At 39.8% G+C, this 19547-nt stretch overlaps 1 protein-coding gene across 4 annotated transcripts in view; it reads right to left on the minus strand.

Moving 5' to 3' along the window:
* Nucleotides 1-17046, minus strand: part of CLOCK (clock circadian regulator) — a 145475-nt gene extending 128429 nt beyond the window's left edge. For 2 of the 4 annotated variants that reach the window (XM_039249028.1, XM_039249025.1), the window contains exons 1-2: nucleotides 16636-16756; nucleotides 15623-15701 (exon numbers count right to left, since the gene is read on the minus strand). The gene's annotated coding sequence lies outside the window, so the exon portion shown is untranslated. Of the gene's footprint in view, nucleotides 1-15622; nucleotides 15702-15790; nucleotides 15833-16635; nucleotides 16757-16934 lie in introns of those variants that run through there. The other 2 variants (XM_039249027.1, XM_039249026.1) reach the window with 2 other exon arrangements.
* Between the last annotated feature and the right edge of the window lie 2501 nt (nucleotides 17047-19547).

The following is a 19547-nucleotide window of genomic DNA, read 5'->3' on the forward strand; positions in this document are numbered from 1 at the left end:
GAAACAGTAAATCTAACCCAGAAATGCAGGAATATCTCTGATGGTAAGACAGACAGGCTTTCAAACCTATCAAGACTGAAGCAGGAAGAAGGAGGGCTCTAAAAGGGATGTCTCCAGGAAAACCAGACATTCCATCCAACAAATAATATATATTATGAATCAAGTAGGAAACCTCTGATGATATAGTAAAGGTATCTTTTTCTCTATCAAGGAAAAAGCCAATTAAAGACCACAATGGCGGGAGATGAACAATATAAAGCAAACTGGTAAGAATACAAAGTCAGAATATAAAGGAAACTAGTAGTATGATTTTGAAAAATTTACTAATACTTAGTATAAGCAACCTAACCTTAATATCAAATACTTTATTTTCTGAGTTCCATTAGCATCATGACTTTGGACCCATGGAGAACAAAAAATAACCCTAGCTCAATGATTTAACTACAGTTTATTGTGTTTAGCTTTAAAGATCAACCTAAATATCTTAATTCTCATTACAGAACACAATGAGATCGTTCATTATAAACCTACTCAAAAATTAAAGAAAAATAGGAATGGAGATGAAGGAGGAGAAGACACAAGATGGAGAAAAGGATGAAAGTCCTGGTGTTCTGTTGTTTTGTTTTTCTTAAGATTTTATTTTTTGGGGCGCCTGGGTGGCTTAGTCGGTTAAGCGTCCGACTTTTGCTTAGGTCATGATCTTGCGGTTCGTGGGTTCGAGCCCCGCATCGGGCTCTGTGCTGACTGCCAGCTCAGAGCCTGGAGCCTGTTTCAGTCTGTGACTCCCTCTCTCTCTGACCCTCCCCTGCTCACGCTGTCTCTCTCTCTCTCCTAGAAATAAATAAAACATTAAAAAAAAAAAAGAATTAAAAAAAAGATTTTATTCTTAAGTAATCTCTACACTCAACGTGGGGCTCAAACTTACAACCCCAAGATCAAAAGTCACATGCCCTACCAAATTAGCCAGCCAGGCACCCCAAAAGTGTGTTATCTTACATAATAAGTATTTAAAATACAACATTTGGGGTGCCTGGGGGGCCCAGTCAGTTAAGCGCCCAACTTCAGCTCAGGTCATGATCTCACGGTTCACGGGTTCGGGCCCCATGTCTGGCTCTGTGCTGACAGCTCAAAGCCTATTTCCTATTCCTACTTCCTAGTTCCCTCTCTGCCCCTCCCCCATTCCTTCTCTCAAAAATAAATATTAAAAATAAATAAAATACTGTATCTAAGAAATTCAAGTATTTTAAAGTTGCAAAACTATTAATATAAGAATTAAATATAGTTAAGTTTTAAGCTTTGGAATACAGAGAGAAAAAAGAAGATCACAGTCTAAGTAACCTAAATCCTCATCTTTTTTAGCAGCAAGTCAAGAGACATAAATTAAAGTTAATTAATCAAGTGGCACCTGAGTGGCTCAGTCGGTTAAGCATCCAACTTTGGCTCAGGTCATCATCTCATGGTCTGTGAATTGGAGCCCTACAAAGCTCTGGGCTGATAGCTCAGAGCCTGGAGCCTGCTGTGAATTCGGTGTCTCCTTCCCTCTCTGCCCCTCCCCTGCTCACGCTGTCTCTCCCTCTCTCTCAAAGATAAGAAGACATTTAAAAAAAATTTTTTTTAAATAAAGTTATTAATTAAGAAATAAAAGCAGACTCCAAAGGAAGAATACCCAGGACCAGATGGCTTCACAGAATTCTCTAAAACATTTAAAGAATTAACACCTATCCTTCCTCAAACTATTCCCAAGAATGAAATGTTCACAGCTAACATCAATCATAATCAACAATGAAAAACTGAAAGCTTTTCTTCTAAGTTTAGGAACAATGCAAGGATGCCCATTCTTATCACTTCTCAACAGAGCTGGAAGTCCTAGCTACAGCAATTATTAGGCAAGAAAAATAATTGTTTCCTCTTTCATTTCTGATTTAAAGTCTTCCTTTTTTTCTTAATCTAGCTAACGGTCTGTCAATTTTATTTTTTTAAAAAACCAGCTATTAGTCTCATTCATGTTTCATATTGTTGTCCTAGTCTCTATTTCATTTATCTCTGCTCTCATATGTTTTATTCTCTCTGCTAATTTTAGGCTTAGTATGTTCTTTTTCTAGTTCCTTGAAATGTAGCTAATTGTGTCTCTTTTCCTAATCAAGTTATTTATCACTAAAAACTTCCCACTTAAAACTGCTTTTGCTATATCCCATGTGTTTTGGTATCTTGTGTTCCCATTTTCGCTTAAGGGACACAGTTTACTCTTAAACACAGATGTGAATGGGACAAGTCCACTTACACATGGGCTTTTTAAAATATATGTAAATACAGCACTATAAATTTTCCCTATGATTTTAATAACATTTTCTCTCTAGCTTTATTGTAAGAAAATAGTATACAATACACAAAACATACAAAATATGTTTTAATCAATTGCTTATGTTATTATTAGTAAGACTTCCTTCCAGTCAACAACAAACTATTAGTAATGTTTTTAGAAAGTCAAAAGTCATCCATGTGGGGCACCGGGGTAGCTCAGTCACTTAAGCATTCGACTCGATTTCCAGCCCCACGTGGGCATGCAACCTGCCTAAAGATTCCTTCCACTCATGCTTGCTCTCTTAAAAAAAAAAAGTTATACATGGACTTTGGATTCTGTGGGATTTTCAATCCCTCACTGTTCGAGGCTCAACTCTATTTTGATTTTCCTTTTTTATGTTCTTTAACCCACTGATTGTTCAGGTAGGTGTTATTTAATTTCCACACAACTGTGAATTTTCCAGTTTTCCTCCTGTTGTTTCTAGTTTCATATCCCTATGGCTGGAAAAGATATTTGATATAAAATCTTCTTACATTTGCTAAGGCTTATTTTGGGACTTCAGATATGCTCTATTCTAGAGTTTTCCATGTACACTTGAGAAAAGTGTGTTCTGCTGCCGTTGAGTGGAATGTTCTATGTGTAAAGTATATTTCATGTTTAGTGTTTATTTTCTGTCAAGATGATTCATCCACTGTTGAAAGCGGGGTATCAAAGTCCCCTACTATTATTGTATTGCTGTGTATTTCTCCCTTAATTATGTTATTTTCTTAAAATGTTTAGATGTTCCACTGTTGGGTGCATATATGTTTATAATTATTAAATACTATTAATGAATCAACTCCTTTTTCATTTTAGGACTTTGTCTCTTGACACAGTGACTGACTTAAAAATCTATTTTATTTGATATAATTATAGCTATTCCAGCTCTCTTTGGTTTCCATGTGCAGAGATTATCTTTTTCCATCCCTTCAATTTGAGCCTACCTGTGTCCTTAAGGCCAAAGTGAGACTCTCATAGGCATAATATAGTTGGTCTTGTTTTTTAATCCAGTCAGCCACTCTATGTCTTTCGATAAGTAAATTTAACCAATTTGCATTTAAAGCAATTATTGATAGGGAAGAACTTACTAATGTCATCTTATTATTTTCTGGCTGTTTTGTGTAGTCCCCGCATTCCTTTCTTCCTCTTTTGCTTCCTTTGTGAACTGATTTTCTAATCAGAGGTATGCTTTGATTCCCCTCTCTTTATCTTCTCTAAATCTACTGCAGGTTTTACTTTGTGGTTACCATGAGGCTTACACAAAACATCTTATGGGCATAAGAGTCCGTATTAAACTAACAACTTCAAACACATACAAAAATTCTTTTCTTTTATGCCCCCTCCCATACTTTATTTTTGATGTTGTAATTTACTTTTTATATATCCACATAAATTGCTGCAGCTATAGTTTTTAATAATTTTGTCCTTTAAACCTTTATACTAGTTAAGTGGTTCACACACCACACTACATGGTTAAGAGTGCTCTGAATTTTGACTGTACCTTTACCAGTATATTCTATAATTTCATATGTTTTTATGTTACTAAGTAGCATCTTTTCATTTCAGCTTGAATTCCTCTCAGTATTCTTTTTTTTTTAATGTTTTATTTATTTCTGAGAGAGAGATAGCGTGAGCAGGGGAGGGTCACAGAGAGGGAGACAGAATCCGAAGCAGGCTCTAGGCTCTGAGCTGGCTGTCAGCTGCGGGACACTCAACCGACTGAGCCACCCAGGTGCACCTCCTCTCAGTATTTCTTGTAAGTCAGGTTTAGTGGTGATAAACTCTTTCAACTTTTGTCTGTTTGGGAAAGTCTTTACTTCTTTTTCACCCTGAAAAATAATTTTGCGGGATAAGGTTTAACTCAGTTGGCAGTTTTTTTCCTTTGAGCACCTTGGATGTATTTTCCCACATTCTCCCAATCTGCAAAGTTTCCGCTGAGAAATGTGATGATAGCCTCACGGGGATTCCTTTATATGGGATTTTTTTTTTTCCTCTTGAGGCTTCCAAACTTTCATGTTTGACTTTAGACAGTTTTATTATAATGTCTTAGAGAATATGATTTTGGTTTGAAATTTTGGGGTGATCTATTAGCATCATGAACTTAGATGACCAAACCTCTCCCTAGATTTGGGAAGTTCTTAGCCATTATTTCTTTAAAAATTAGCATTCTGCTCCTTTCTCCCTCTCTTCCTCTGGGACTTCATATAATGCATAGTTTATTTTTTTAATGTTTTTTTATTTATTTCTGAGAGAGAGAGAGAGGAGAGAGAGAGAGCAGGGGAGGGGCAGAGACAGAGGGAGACACAGAATCTGAAGCAGGCTCCAGGCTCTGAGCTAGCTGTCAGCACAGAGCCCGATGCGGGGCTTGAACCCACAAACTGTGAGATCACGACCTGAGCCAAAGTCGGACGCTCAACCGACTGACCCACCCAGGCACTCCAGTATTGCACAGTTTAATAGTACCTCATCATTCCACAGGCTTTCTTTGCTCTTTTTCATTCTCCTTTTACTTTTTTTTTTTAATGTTTGTTTATCCTTGAAAAGAGCAAGGGAGGAGCAGAGAGACAGACAGAGAATCCAAAGCAGGCTCCAGGCTCTGAGCTGTCAGCACAGAACCCGACGTGGGGCTCGAACTCACAGGCTGCGAGATCATGACCTGAGCCGAAGTCGGACGCTTAACTGTTTGAGCCTCCCAGGCACCCCATCATTTTCCTTTACTTTTTGCTCTGCTGATTACATATCAAATGACCAGCTGTCTTCCAATTCTTTCTTCAGTTTGGTTGAGTCTGCTATTGAAACTACTGAAATCTTCAGTCCAATCATTGTATTCTTCAACTGTAGGATTTCTCTGTATTTTAATGGTCTCTATTTCTTTGAATTTCTTTTTGATAATGTGCTGTGTAATGCTATTCCTCTAAGCTAAATGTTTATATTTAATCCCTGTATGTTTGTTTTCTTCACATGTAAAGCTTACTTGAATTGTCAAATTACAATATACTGACAACTGCAGAGGGTCAATCTGTAAAACCTGGCTTAGAGAGTCTACCTGGGAAACTACTACTATACCCATTCAACAAATGACACTACTAGTCTGCCTATGTGCTTTCAAGTAATATTCTCATACTATAAAGCAAAACTTCTTTTATCTTTCACTCTAACCCTTACCTATATTTCCTCTCTCATAGTGATTTCATAAAAAGATGTAATAATATATTTTGAAAAAATACAGTAACTAAAGCAGTTGTGAATAAATTATGCAGTACAAAGTGGTATCTTAAATAATAACCAGTACCTTAATTATAGTAGTAAAAATTGTGTAATTATTTGTCCTATATCCTCATTAAAGATGTCACTCCTATTACTTAAAATATTCCTTAGAAATTCCAAAAGAAAATAATGTCTTTGAAATATATCATAAATCTTTAGAGGCTATGAGTACATGTTTTAGTTTTTATTTCCTGACTCATTTAAGTAGTGCTTTTGTGGTTTGAAATGTATTTATTTTTTTTTATGTCTCCTTATTTTTGAGAGAGAGAGCACACGCAAGCAGGCAAGGGACAGATAAAGAGGGGGACAGAGGATCTGAAGCAGGCTCTATGCTGACAGCAGAGAGCTGGATGCAGGGCTTGAACTCAAAAACCATGAAATCATGATCTGAGCTGAAGTCAGATGCTTAACCTACTGAGCCACCCAGGCGCCCTGGAAAGGTAAATTTATTTAAAATCTTAAGATCCTCCCAATCTTTTATTAACTACTGAAATCAAAATTAAGTATTTTTGTCAATTAAAGATAAAGAGTATATGACCATCATAGAGAACTACTTGCTATCCTCGTAAGCAGAGAACTAGACAATCGGTGCCTGAAAAAAATTATACTTTCAGTATATATTAACTGCAATCAAATCTTAAGAGAACTAGAGTGTTTTCCACTTTATACAAAAGAATGAAAGCTCACTTATAATCTATTGGATAAGAAACTATTGACAAGACAGTTTCTAGGCTGCTTTTATTTTATTTATCCTAACAGGTTTTTTTTTTCAATGTTTCAATGTTTATTTTTGAGAAAGCAAAAGCGAGCATGGGAGGGGCAGTAAGAAAGGGGGACAGAGGATCCAAAGCAGGCTCTGCACTGACAGCAGAGAGCACGATGCAGGTTCGAACTCACGAACCTTGAGATCATAATCTGAGCTGAAGCTGGATACTTAACAGCTGAACCAACCAGGCACCCCTATCCTACCAGTTTCTTTAAAAATCATATACGTGACTTTGAAAAAATAGTACAGAAAGGCAGCATAATGGAAAGGCAGCATGCCCAACTGTCCCTACCTGAAGTCCTACTCCCTAGAAACTATCACTTTCATCTATTTTATATTTAACTTATTTTATATTTATCTCCATAATTATAGATAACATGCTCTTGTCTTTATTTCTTGATTAGCAAATTGTCTATTGACTCTTTTGTTATGAAAGAGGATTTAGTTCACTTATATTATCTTCAATCTGTATTTTTTTTCCTCCTCATTCCAAAGGCAATCAATTCTACTGAGTATCTGTACATGGCATGTCAGGCTAAGAACTGAATTTAAATTTTATTTAAGGGATGCCTGGGTGGCTTGGTTGGTTAAGCATTGACTCTTGACTTGAAGCTTAGGTCATGATGTCACGGTTCCTACGTTCTAGCCCCACTGAACTGACAGTGTGGACCCTCCTTGGGATTCTCCCACTTGCTGTCTCTCTCTCTGCCCTTTCTCCCACTTAAGCACACTCTCTCTAAATAAATAAATAAGCTTCTAAAAAACTGTATTTAATTGTATTTAAATAGCCGGATGTAACTAGTAACTACCATATTAGATGGACAGCTCATTATTCCTATCTTCCAGTGTGTTTTTTTTAAACATGCTAGTCATTTTTTAAAGTATGTATTTACTTTGAGAGAGAGAACAGGCACATGCACACAGGGGAGGGGCAGACAGAGAGGGAAAAAGAGAATTCCAAGCAAGTTCCACACTGTCAGCGCAGAGTCTGACACAGGGCTCCAATTCACAGACTGTGAGATCATGACCTGCATGGAAATCAAGAGTTAGATGCTTACCCAACTGAGTCACTCAGGCACCGCTAAAGTTTTCTTTATAATCTAGTAATATAATCAATTTTTGTACATATCCTATAGGTGCTTGAAAAGAAGTTAAGGTCTCGGGGCGCCTGGGTGGCTTAGTCGGTTAAGTGCCCGGCTTTCGCTTAGGTCATGATCTCGCGGTTCATGGGTTCGAGCCCCGCGTCGGGCTCTGTGCTGACTGCCAGCTCGGAGCCTGGAGCCTGTTTCAGTCTGTGACTCCCTCTCTCTCTGACCCTCCCCTGCTCACGNAAAAAAAAAAAAAAAAAAAAAAAAAAAAAAAAAAAAAAAAAAAAAAAAAAAAAAAAAAAAAAAAAAAAAAAAAAAAAAAAAAAAGAAAAGAAGTTAAGGTCTCTATTTCCAAGGTAGAATTCAGTAATCCATCAAATTTTGCTTATTAATTGGGGTATTTAGATGTTCTATAGCCTTAAGATTTTGCTCACATGATAAACTATGGTCTAAGAGATCCATTAATGTCTTCTACTAGCATGGATTTTGTGAATAAATGTCTTGTATGTTTGTTTTTTGAATATTATCTTATTTTTGAACAGATACTTGGTACTTCATTATAAAACAAACTTCACAGAATACTCATCTTCATGTTGCTTAATTCCATCCTCTCTCTTTTTTAAATTTTTATTTATTTGTGAGACAGAGAAAGAGAGCATGAGAGGGGGAGGGGCAGAGAGACAGGGAGACACAGAATCCGAAGCAGGCTCCAGGCTCTGAACTAGCTGTCAGCACAGAGCCCGACGCGGGGCTCGAACCAACAAACATGAGATCATGACCTGAGCCGAAGTCAGAGGCTTAACCGACTGAGCCACACAGGCGCCCCTCCATCCTCTCTTTATAGCTTACAGATAGTTCTGTTACTTTTACTAAGGTTTTTGTTATTGTTCTAGTGGACATCTTTACAATCATATCCCCATATAATGTACTTATTCCTCTATTTCTTTTCTTTATATGAGAAGGGAAAGGGTGGAGAAAGAGGGAGAGAATCCCAAGCAGGCTCCACACTGCCAATGTAGAGCTTGATATGGGGCTTGAACTCATAAAACATTAGATCATGACTTGAGCCGAAATCAAGGGATGCTTAACTGACTGAGCCACCCAAACACCCAAGTCCTCTATTTCTTCATGTAACCTATTAGATCTCTACTACAAGCTATGATACAATGTGTTTATTTTTCCTCCTCCCTTTGTCATCACTAGATTTCAACAAAACACATTACCTTTCTTAACTGTTTACCTTTCTGCTATTAGGTATACTTCTATTACTACACTTACTAATTTTAAATGCTGTTGACTCCCAGCTATCACACAAGAGGCAATTAGCATACTTAACATACTTACTCAAGCTCCCACATTCTTTTCCCTTTTCTTTCTTAAATTGTTAGTTGTTTATTATTCATGTATGTAGCAGACTAAGGTCTGCTCAAATACTGACTTATCAGTGAAACTTCTGTTTACCCAATTTAGAACTGTAAACCCTGCCCTACCCCCTCATATTCATATACTACAACCCCTAGAGCCTGATTTGTTTTACTCCAATAGTACTAATGACCATCTAACATATTTACTACTTTCTCATCTGGCTTCCTCCAGTTGGAATATAAACTGCCCAAGGGCAAGTTTTTTGCCTACTTTGTTCACTGCTATAACACCAGGAACTAGAATAGTACCTGGCATGCAGCAGAGGCTCAACAAGTACTTGCTCAATAAACAGGATAAAATCCACTACTAAAAGTATATCTAAAAAACTATAAAAGCAATGCTGAGAGAAATACAGGCCTAAATGAATGGAGAGGTTATACTGTGTTTGTGGATCAAAGACTCAGTATTAAGATGTCAGTTCTCTCTAAAATGATCAGTAGATTCGGGGCGCCTGGGTAGCTCAGTCAGTTGAGCGTCCGACTTCAGCTCAGGTCATGATCTCATGGTTCCTGGGTTTGAGCCCCGCGTTGGGCTCTGTGCTGACAGCCAGCTCAGAGCCTGGAGCCTGTTTCGGATTCTGTATCTTCCTCTCTCTCTCACCCTCCCCTGCTCATGCTGTCTCTCTCTCTCCCTCTCTCAGAAATAAAACATTAAAAAAACTTTAAATATCAGTAGATTCAATATAATCACAATCCCAGTAGCCATTTTTATATAGTGGCCAAGTTAATCTTAAAATAACTTTTTCTAATATTATCTCAACTAAACTTTAGGTTTCAACATTTAAAAAAAGCTAGTCATCAGTTTCATGAACCAAAACTTGCCAAAGGACTTTGAAGAAATATACAGTACCATGAATCTTGGAAGCATGCTCTAGTATCTGTTTCATTATTCTAAGTCATATAAAAAGATCAAGTACTCCCAAACTCTCTATATAAAAACAAAACTCTAAGCAACTTATTTAAATACATTTAAATTGGAAGCCAAAAAAAAAAAAAAAAGAAAGAAAGAAAGAAAGAAAGAACGAACGAACAAACGAACCATGTCTGGTATACATTTTGAAAAAAACAATAACTGTTAACATTTATTGGCCACTTAACTTTGTCATACTCTTTGTTCTAAGTAATTTGCATGTGCTGTCTCATTTAATCCTCACATATTATAAACTAGTATAATCTTCCTTTTACAGAGGAGAAATTGAGGTAACATGTATCCAAGATTATACAACCATCTAGCAGTAAAGCCAGGATTTGAATGCCAAGCAGGCTAGTTCTAGAGCCTGTGTTCTTAATCACTACATCATTCTATCAATATAAGTAATTAAGACCTTGTTACAGTATGCTGTTATTAAGTTTCAGGCAACAAATAAGCTTTATTTAGAATAAATCAGATATTTTAACCATCTGATAATGTCACTGAGAATAAATGAAATAATATCAAAAAACTTCCTAGCTTCATGACAAAAACTAAAAGGCAGTCCCTATTAAAAGTATATTCATAAAAATCCGAGAAAATTCCAAAAATAGACACCAGAAGGCACACTAAAAACTACTGCATTAAACTGTAAGATTTTATCTATTTTCTCCTGAAAGTAGTTTAACTTAGTTTTTCTCAACTTAAACTGGAAGATACAGATACCTAGAAGTAGAATAAAATGTCACAGAAATCCTATATAAAGCTAATGTCAATTTTTTGGGTGGTAAAGGATTCTTTCTTGGTATTCAGATTTTCCTTTTAAGGAAGGGTTTTGGAGCAATCAAAAAACCTTTCTGTTGAACTTCATTTTATTTATTTTTTAATGTTTGTTTATTTTTGAGAGAGCACAAGTGGGAGAGGGACAGAGAGAAGGGGACAGAGGATCTGAAGTGGGCTCTGCATTGACAGGCTGACAGCAGCGAGCCCAATGTAGGGCTCAAACTTACAAACCCTGAGATAATGACCTGAGCCAAAATCGGTCACTCAACCATCTGATCCATGCAGGTGCCCCTGGTGAACTTCATTTTAACTGACTGTATTGACTGCTTCATAGATCCCCACCCTACTTAGAAGGCTTATTCAAGAACAAGGGTGCCTGGGTGGCTGTCGGTTAAGCGTCCAACTTCGGCTCAGGTCATGATCTCAATGGTTCGTGGCTTCGAGGCCTGTGTCGGGCTCGTGCTGACAGCTAGCTCAGAGCCTGGAGCCTGCTTCAGATACTGTGTCTGCCTCTTTCACTGACCCTCCCCTGCTTGCGCCGTCTCTCTCTCTCTCAGAAATAAAAATTTTTAAAAAATGAAGGAAGAAGATACTCCAGAAGGTTAACAATAGCACCTCTTTGTAGTGGGATTTTCAGTGATATTTTAAAATTTTAGTTCACACTTTTTTGTGTTTCCCAAATTTTCTATGTTAGGGATATGCTATTTTCATAACTGGGGGAAAGAGATTTAAAAAGAGACAAAGGCAGCCATTTACATTTAATTCATGTTTTAATACAAATAATAAATTCTTAACTAGACATATGGTTTAACCCTTACTAATAAAACCCCACCAGTGGCTGGTTTTGTTTTGAAATACGAAACCTCTTAAGGTGAACCAACCTGTATTTTTGTTTTCCACTATTCTGAGTGAGAATTAAAAACTTAAGTACCTGACTAAACATGAACTCTTTGAATAATATGGGAATTTCTATTTTACTATTTGACCATGTAAATGTAAAAATTAAAATATTTCTGAAAAACAAAGTCACATCCTAAGTAGTATACCGTACGTCAAAAACAATTCATAAACGGGGCGCCTGGGTGGCTTAGTCGGTTGGGCGTCCGACTTTCGCTTAGGTCATGATCCCGCGGTTCGTGCGTTCGAGCCCCGCATCGGGCTCTGTGCTGACTGCCAGCTCAGAGCAAAGAGAAAATGTTTCAGTCTGTGACTCCCTCTCTCTCTGACCCTCCCCTGCTCACGCTGTCTCTCTCTCTCTCTCCTAGAAATAAATAAAACATTAAAAAAAACAATTCATAAAAATTTAATTTTTACAAGTGATTTCTTTCTGTAGACTTCTAAGACTTAATAAGCAGAATCACATCTTTGTGAAATACACACCTAAAATATATTAACAACTCAAGAGCTGACAATATACTTATAAGGACGAATTTAGGTAATTTAATATTTGCATAACCAAAACTACAGAGAAAAACTGGAATCTCCTATCCATCTAATTCACAAAAGTTGCTAACAGAGCTATAAAAATGACTAACAAATAGATGGTTGTAAAGCAACCTATAAATATAAATGTCATTATAATAATTACAGTCAATTACAGTCAATTAGTAAGAAATTGCTCTGCCACTTTATTCTAGAAGTAATTCGTACAATTCCATCCAGAATTTTAGGCTTGGTAAAAGAGACAATGCAATCTTTACTGGTATAAGGCCTAAAAGAAACTACACATAAAAAATTTACTTTACACATCTGCAAAGAACTGGAAGGAAATAGATACAAACAATGAAAGGTAATATTTCTGTAATGTGGAACTCTGATTTTTCACAATGTTGTTTGCTTTCACAATTTAAAATATTTGCAGCAAATATTTTATTTGACACAGCACTAGGAGTAAAACTGTGGGGGAGAGGATATATTAAATATGTGCTTTCAGGAAAGGAAGTAAGATAAGAAACAATTTACTTTTAATACTAACACTGCCTGACATAGTAGATGGTAGATAATCATTAGCTGACAGAATTAAATTTCCTAGTATTTCTAGCAACCCTGAAATCTAACAGAGGCTACAATTATCAAATTAAACCTCAAATGACTCTTTCCTATAGACTAGTGTAAAAACAAAAAAGCAACTATCAATTAGTCTTATAAATGCCTGATACAACAATGCAGCTTAATTCCTTACTTCCTTACTCTTTAAAAGCTTAAGATTTGAGCTTTCTCAGTCTTATTCTTTCTGAATTATTTAAAAGGATGAGATATAAACTCTCCTTCCAAACTCCTTACCTACAAAAACAAAAGGCTGGAAACGGTCTCACCCTTTTGAACCTTATGTATATTTTTCTTCTGGAATCGATCATTTCTACCTTGTGTCAAAATCCTTATGTACGTGCTCTTTTAACTATACTAGACATCAGACCCACAGGGGGCAAGGTCAATGTACTGCATCTTTCTATGTATCTCACATAGCTTAGTAAAGTCTAAATAATAAAGTCTTGACTAACTTTCTGCACACTCTATCACCTGAAAAGAATTATTAGAAAGGCAATGTTCTCTTGCAGGAGACAGGAGGTGGGTGGAAGTCTGCATACTCCTTGTCTGTTAGGTAAGTACAAACCAGACTAAAAGACCACTTCTCCTTTCCCCTTCACGGGCTAGATTCCAGTGTCCTTTAGGTAAGGACGGAGTTTATCTATCTTCACTTCAGAGAACCTGGAAGGGTTCATGTAACCTAGGGAGTTTCCTGTCTGCAGGAATAGGAGAATAAAATCAAAGTTTAACCTGTGAGCTACTGATCTGGTCAAAACCCAAAGAAAACCCTAGAATGTAGACTCTAAAGAATCCTATGAAACCCAGGGAACCCAACTCTTTCAGATGAATACAATCTACACCAGATAAAATTCACACCAGCAGGACCTTACTGCAAATGCACTCCAAGCTGACTGACCCCTCACAAGTGAAAAGAGGAGTATGTTCTAAGGGGTATATCATGTTAAACTTTACGACATACTCCAAGTCATTTCCCTGTCCTGTGGGTAGTAACAGAGCCCACTGTAAAGGGCTACAATTTTCAATATTAAAAGGTCTATGTTTGTAAATTCACAGAAAAACACCAAGAATGTTATACAACAGTGTTAACAGCAATTATCTCTGGGAAGGGATGGGAAATAAATCTAAAAGTGTGCAAAGGAAGTTTCCACTTATATACATATTGATTGTTTTCATCTTTTATGAGCATCAATTTACTTCTATAATTTTAAAACCAAAATTAAATTTTGAAATGTGATTCTGTTTTTTCAAAAAGGATTAATAGACCCACATGGAATTCAAAAGAAAAATAAATGCCATTTTGCAGAAGTCTGGCTACTAGATACCTACAAATCAAACAAAAAGAATACAATTATCCTATCCTACAAAATAAAAAGGAATACTGGTAACAAAAATGCCCACAGCAACTATCACCCACTACTCAACGTTCACTACTTTGATTACACACTATTAGCCACCAGAGGGAGTTTCAGAACCCTCCCCTCAAAATTATATCCACTCTAACGTAGCCCTTTTTCAATTTTAACCTAATTAAATATGATAGGTTGGCAAAGCTAAAAAAAAAAAAATCTTAATTTTTACAGCAATCCATAAATCATAAAAAGTTTTTACTAATACAATGCTGCCTCTCAAGTTTAATTTTTCATAAGAACTATATATACAAATTTTAGACACTGAGGTTCGTGTCTGATTTCCTTAAGAGAAAAAAGTTTCCCAGTCTGAAAAGCAAACTACCTGGGCAATCAACTCTATTATCATTGTAATGGGGTGTTCATATTCTCCAATTATCATAACTTTGGGGTTGAAAAAAAGTGAAATTTTATACAACTATGATTCCTGAAAAAAGAGGGAGAACAAAACTGCACTCTGAAAACAGCATAATGCCCAATGTAAACAGTACCATTCTCTATTTTAGCTAAGCAAAATATAACTAAACATCTTTACAAGTTAGTGACTTCAGCACCTTAAAAATTAAAGTAGAGCCAAACTTATCCTTAATCTTCTTTCAATGTTAGTTCATTTTTCTATGAAATATGAAGGGAAATCACACAGAAAATGGCCAAAACCACAACAAGTAATGGAACAGAAACAGGCAGACAGACAAAACCCACATAGTAAATTATTCTGAGAAGAGAATTTTGGTTGAATCTAGTTTATGAATCTACAACAAAGTCACCAAGAGTTTTAAATACAAGGATATATACCGTGTACCTCTCATTTCTCACCTTTTTTCTGCGCCTCCCCCACCCCCTTATTCCTTCTCCAGGACCTTCCCAGTTTCTCTATAATGGAAGAGCAAACAGTTTATATTCTTATTCCTTCCCCACATCTTAACACATAAAGTAGCACATTATTCACACTGTCCTACACCTTTTCGAGGGAGGACTTTTTTTCCACTCTATAACATATTTTGGAGATCTTTCCATGCCAGTGCACAAAAAGCTTCCTCATTCTTTTTCTCATAACTGATCATGACTAGGTTTTTTTTTTAATGTTTTTTAATGTTTATTCTTGAGAGAGAGAGAGAGAGAGAGAGAGACAAAGCGTGAGCACGGGTGGGGTAGAGAGAGAGGGAGACACATAATTGGAAGCAGGCTCCAGAGCTGTCAGTACAGAACCCGCTGTGGGGCTCGACCTCAAGAACCGTGAGATCGTGACCTGAGCCGAAGTAGGAACCTCAACCGACTTAACCACCCAGGCACCCCTGATTAATGGCTAGTGCTACCACAGCTTTCACCTGTCTTCTTCTGGCTAACCTTTAATGACACTCTGTTCATTCAACTATGTAATACCTTAGTTAGTTTCCTTTCCCAAACATGATTTTAAACCAGATTTGAGGTAGTCCCAAGGGATAACTTTCAAGAAACCAATTCATTAGCTAAGTTATATCCTTTTTAAAACGGTTGTTTTTGAAGCAGGTGAAGGGGCAAACACTCCACAATTCTTATCGCTAAAAATAAAGCTACAAATTAGAACGCAATCTTCAAGTGAAATTACCTTGTTTTTGATCTGGGGGATCAGCATAATAATCATATCAACAATGACGGTAAAACTTTCTTCTTGTGCTTTTCTTTCACTGTAAAAAAAAAAAAAATCAATGTTTTCACGGCTAGTAAGCCTTGAAGTCGTATATAGTCTGGCATCCTAATAGCAAGAAACAACCACCTGATTCGATCTTCCATCCGCCAGGTCAGAGGCCGAGGCGTTTAGCTTACTGGATCCTGCTCACTATTACCATCAACAGGACTTCCACACCAGCGAAAACACTCAAGAATATAAGCTCTGCGGCGCTACATGTTGGAAATTACACACCAGGGGCCAGAGCGCCGGGACCAGCTACGCACAGACTCCAGCTTCTCGGGCGGAAAGCGATCTAGAACGGCCAGCTGCGGTGGTGACAGGGCGCGGGGAGGTGCGAGTCGCCAGAAGGAAGACCTGGCGCCGCGCCGCGAGGGCTCGAACCCGCGCAGTCGCCCGAGCCGGACGCGCGGAGCCGCGCGATCCCCGGGAACGGAGCCCCGGAACCACGACCACTAACGGAACCAGCCCACGGGCGGCGGCCGCCGCTCGGACTGCGGACTGCGGCGCGCGGGCCGGGAGCCGGGAGGGCGGGGGTTCCCCGGAGGAGCTGGCCGCCCCGGCGCCCCATTGGGCGCCGCTCCAAACGTGCCCGAGTTGTGACAGGAATAAAGTGGGTCACAAGGCCTAGCGGGTCCCCAGCGAAAGCCCTCTCGGCACCACGTCTCCGGCTTTCCCGGCCGCCCTGCCGCTGGAATCGGCCCCAGCCCCGGGGCGCCCTCCAGCCACCCGACCCCACCGTGCACCCCAATCCCGCCCCTGCCCCGCAGGTAACCCCAGCCGCCCCAGAGGGCCCTTCAGCTAGGGTGCGACTCCACCCCAACTCCTGGGAAAAGGCACACTAGGGTGATAGGCAAAACTTGGGCTTTAGCTCCCGCCTTCCCCTCCCTTGGCCGCCGCCCCCCGCTCCCTCCCCTTCCCCGCGCCCTCACCGTGTAGCTTGCGGCGGCTCCGGCTTCTTCCCTCCCCCACCCTGGAGTCTGGCTGCGGTGACTCGGAACCACTAAACCGGCAGCGTCCAGGAGCCACCGCGGCTCGCAGCACAAGCAGCACCTGGGGTTGTGAGTAGCGCCCCCCACCCACCTCCAAAAAATTCACCGCTACTGCCGCCCGCTCCTCCCCCTCCCTTCTCCTCCCCTCCTCCACCGGCACAAGAAGCACGCATGCGCCGCCGAGGCAAGCCTACCGGCGGACTTCAGGCCCCGGGCCCAGCCGGTGGGGCGCCACTCACCGGGAGCGCGCACGCGTCGGCGGCCAGATTTCCTTCGCGCTCTCACTCTCGGGGGTTTCCTTTTTAAGCCGGTAGCCGCAAGCCTAGTCTGTGATTGCGCTCCCTGCCAGCGCATGCGTCGTCAGTGACCCCCGCGGGCTCCGACCGCCGGCGCTCAGAGTTTGCCCCTCCCCTCACTCTCCCTTTCCCCGGCGCCACTCGGTGCGCATGCGACTTGCCCCGTTAAGCAGCACCGAGCAGCGGAGGGTATCCCGGGCGCCGAGGAGACTCCGGCTCCCTTGGGCCGTGCGTCTGCGCCGTCCGCGGAGGGAGACCGGGATCTCCCCGGCGCCCCATTCTCCGCACTCGTTACTGGAAAGCTGGGGAGGCGGGGCCTGGTCGGGTGGAGGGTACGGTCGGTTGGCGGGAGCGTTGGCGTTAGGTCCCGGCGGCTTTGGCTTTCGCCCATTGTGGGGAGCTTGGAGGAGGAGGAGGAGGAGGGAGAGCTTCTTGCCGGATGAAGCATCCGGGAGTGCAAAAGGGGACTGTCTCCCTTTTGAAAAGCAAGTCAGTTTGCCAACAACGCCCGGGAAGATATTCCGGGTGTTGGCCAGCGGAAGACTTTTTTTCATTCACCAGCAGCCTCACTCGTGTTTCCTCTCTTGGGGCTGGGAGAGGTTGTTTGCGAAGGTGGTTGGACATCCAGAGACATCTTTTCCTTCTCTCCGGAAGGAGCACGGCTCGAGTTGCTTCCTATTAGTGAGTGGGCCTGCGGAGACCGGATATGCGCCCGTGGCTGGAGGAGGGAGGTAAAACGAGGTCAGGATGTGTTCCTTTGGAGGTTTTCACCTGGCCTTAAAAGCCTGGTGACACTATAATGGCAGATGGGGGGTGAAGCAGTGGGGATATACCAGGACCTAATCTGCACCGCTTCCCTTGTTAGAAAAGCATGTGAGTACTTCTCCATACCTTAGGGGAAATGACTAACATTGATGCTTATAACACAGTTGGTCCACATGGGAAAGAAAGCACGTTTCCGTAGCTCTCAATGATTGGAAAAGAAGTCTTTACAGTCAAATCTCTAGTAGTTTTCATGTTTTAGTGAATGTCCTTTGGAATTGCAATAGAAGCCATCTTCTTGTTTCAAAATTGCTCCCTTCAAGGTAACATTCATCTCAGTAAACATAATTCTTGCTGTATGCTCACTGAAAAACAACATCAAAATTGAGGAACTTATCCCTGATACTTCACCTGAGGATTTTAACCTACTCCACCATATAGCAGATATTTTTGCCTGTTAAATATTCATTCTCTATCCCATAATTCTCTTTGGAGAACTATTCACTCATTCCATATATCTGGGGCAGGACCCCAGCGGGGGTAAGCATATTTGAGTTAACCCTCTGCCTTAGGCTGGAGTTACCGAGTAGGGTGCTTGCTCTCTTTGCCATTGGATTTAAATCTGGAAAAAATGAAGGCCTGAAGCCATCTTTCCACTCAAGGATTATTCTGAGAAAGAAGGTGACGTGGAAAAAAGCAGACTCAAAAGATGGAGATTTGGCCTGGAAACGTTTAATGCCCTGAACGCAACGTGGGCCAGATAACTGGAAATTTCAGTTAACTTAGTTCTTTCATGTGTTTATTACTTAAACTATTGAGAGGTTTTCTGTCACTTGCTATCATGAATCCTAAAGGATGCTGGTAGCAGGAGAGGAGGCAAGGTTAATCCTATAGATGAGGTAGGTTGCAGCCAGATCAGACGGTTTGTATGCTTCCTCTATGACATGGATGTTTATATTCTATTCTAGAGAAAGTGATCCCTCCTCAGATTCTACCTCATCTAGAACTCATATCTTCAAAAAACACCTTTGCCCCTTTTAATGGTTCCACTGTCCTCTTAGTCACTAGTATCAAATCATGTTCATCTTTGACTCCTTCCTCTCTCATTTTCTGTATTTAATCATTTACCAAGACCAATTGATAATCTTGTTTTTCTTCTCAGTCCTCTGCCACTGCTTGAACATTTCCACAGTTCAGCCTACAGTTTATCTGTTCTCCCCATATTCTCTCCAAGAAGAAAACTGGGTCAGGTATTTCTAATACCTTTTCCAACTTCCAGATTCTACTTTTCTCTAAAACAAAAATCCTGCCTCATAGTTTCACAGATCCTAAACAACAAGTTATGTAATTTGAATATTCATACACCTTGCTGTTTACTTAAATAGCATTTCCAACACCCTTTCCAACTGATTCCCCTAGTTGATGTCTTGATAGAGACAATATAGCTTAGTTGTTAAGAGTACAGAATTGGAAACTATAACAGATAGATTGAAATCCCAACCCCACCATTTAATATCCACATGACTGCGCAAATTATTTTTCTGTTCTTCAGTTTTCTAATCTGTAAAATGAGGATAATAGCAAACTTGCCTCATGGGCTAATTGAACTATAGCAAATAGATGAGTTGTGTGTGTAATAGTACCTGGTACATAAGAGATGCCATGTAAGCATTGGCTATTACAAATGATACTCCTTTCTTGGGTCCCATCAGTTACAAAGTCCTGTCTTTCATAAGACCTCTCTCATCCATCTTTCATTGGCTTTCCTAGTTTCACCACCATAGTTTCAGGTAA

Source organism: Hyaena hyaena, unplaced genomic scaffold (assembly GCF_003009895.1).
Source record: "Hyaena hyaena isolate Hyena2069 unplaced genomic scaffold, ASM300989v1 scaffold_329, whole genome shotgun sequence".
Classification (NCBI taxonomy): Eukaryota; Metazoa; Chordata; class Mammalia; order Carnivora; family Hyaenidae; genus Hyaena; species Hyaena hyaena.